The sequence below is a fragment of the Sinocyclocheilus rhinocerous genome, unplaced genomic scaffold (genome assembly GCF_001515625.1).
Source record: "Sinocyclocheilus rhinocerous isolate Xijiao unplaced genomic scaffold, SAMN03320098_v1.1 scaffold1774, whole genome shotgun sequence".
Lineage (NCBI taxonomy): Eukaryota > Metazoa > Chordata > Actinopteri > Cypriniformes > Cyprinidae > Sinocyclocheilus > Sinocyclocheilus rhinocerous.
In genome coordinates, this window is record NW_015638963.1 from 175,221 (window position 1) to 177,375 (window position 2,155).

Sequence of the window (2,155 nt, forward strand, 5' to 3'; positions counted from 1 at the left end):
TAAGCCCTAATTGCCTGGAGTTCGGGCCTGGCGACTCCAAGGTCGTCCTGAAACCAAGGCATGGCTATGTACCTAAGGTGCTCTCGACTCCATTCAGTGCACAGGTTATCAACCTCTCTGCGCTTCCTCCCTCAGAGGAGGACCAGGAGTTGAATTTACTCTGACCCTTTAGGGCTCTGAAGGTCTACATCGAGCGTTCCACTCAGTTTAGGCAGTCGGAACAACTCCGGTTGTTTGCTTTGGTGACCACGCTAAAGGACACCCGGTCACGAAGCAGAGACTTTCTAAGTGGATAACTGGCGCTATTTTGCTAGCCTACTCTTCCTTGGGCCTACAATGCCCCGTTGGAGTACGAGCCCACTTAACTAGAGGCATCGCCTCTTCGTGGGTGTGGTCTAGCGGCGTGACCATTGCAGAAATTTGTGCAGTGGCCGGCTGGGCCTCGCCGTCCACTTTTGCTAAGTTCTATAACCTGGATGTCCCTGCCTTGCAGGCAAGGGTTCTTTCTCCTTAACTGGCACGCAGTTCGCTCTGAGTGAAGTTTGGATGTAATATGCCCAGACCTATCAGAGAGCTTACTTGTGCGCTCTCGGCCCCCATGGGTGCTGAGGCTGCGCAAGTCTTCTGGAACGATCACTCGGCTGGGTGAGGCCTTCATGAGACTTAGGCCGTTAGCCTGGAGTAATTTATTGTTCTTGTTCTCTTGGGCCCTGAGGTGCTTAAGACAAGAATTATCATTGTTGTTCCTCTGCCATGGCACGGCATGATTGTACTGTTCCCATAGCATCTAGCAAAGACGCAGTACGAGTGTAGAATCGAAAGGGAACGTACTCGGTTACAAACGTAACCTCGGTTCCCTGAGATACGGGAACGAGTACTGCGTTGCTAGCCGTGCCATGCAGCTGCATGACTCAGTCGTCGCTTCAGTCGAAGTAACCTGAATCCTATGGCGAAGCGGCCGCTTATATAGCCAGATGACTCCGCCCATTCTGGCGGGCTTGGCGGTGCAGAGCCATTGGTTCGTTTTTTAAAAACATACTGCACGAACCAATGGCCGTGCTGTTTCACTGCGTGATTGAAAAAGGCTTCAGTTCAGGAGAAAAAAGGACTTTTCCCATAGCGTCTCGCAAAGACGCAGTACTCGGTTCTCAGGGAACCGAGGTTACATTTGTAACCGAGTATGTTTTTGGTAACTCATGTGTGTTTTTAACGTAAACTTGTGTGTGAATGAGAATTTAGTTTAGTACTCACATGCTGAGATAGCCGCTTTTTGTCCGTGTGCTTCGGATGTGTGCTCTCAGTACTCGGTTACGTAACCTCGGTTCCCTGAGATACGGGAACGAGTACTGCGTTGCTAGCCGTGCCATGCAGCTGCATGACTCAGTCGTCGCTTCAGTCGAAGTAACCTGAATCCTATGGCGAAGCGGCCGCTTATATAGCCAGATGACTCCGCCCATTCTGGCGGGCTTGGCGGTGCAGAGCCATTGGTTCGTTTTTTAAAAACATACTGCACGAACCAATGGCCGTGCTGTTTCACTGCGTGATTGAAAAAGGCTTCAGTTCAGGAGAAAAAAGGACTTTTCCCATAGCGTCTCGCAAAGACGCAGTACTCGGTTCTCAGGGAACCGAGGTTACATTTGTAACCGAGTATGTTTTTGGTAACTCATGTGTGTTTTTAACGTAAACTTGTGTGTGAATGAGAATTTAGTTTAGTACTCACATGCTGAGATAGCCGCTTTTTGTCCGTGTGCTTCGGATGTGTGCTCTCAGAAAACCGTATATCAGAAGTTTAAACTCATATGGTTTAAAACGTATGATTTCAGCGCGATAAACATGATAATCAGAACCAAAGCAGATATTTTTAGCAGGTACAAGCTGTAATGGCACAGCTCTATTCTGGAAAAGGGGGCGGGGAGCAGCAGCTCATTTGCATTTAACGAGAAATAGGCATTTTCAAATGATATAATAAATGATCTGTTGAGTATTTTGAGCTGAAACTTCACAGACACATTCTGGGGACACCAGAGACTTATATTACATATTGTAAAAAGGGGCATAATATGTCTCCTTTAAATGCTTTATTCTATTTAGAGGAGATGGGTAAGGTAGATGCACAGAAATGCAAATAAAGGCATTTTATTTTTTTCACATTTAA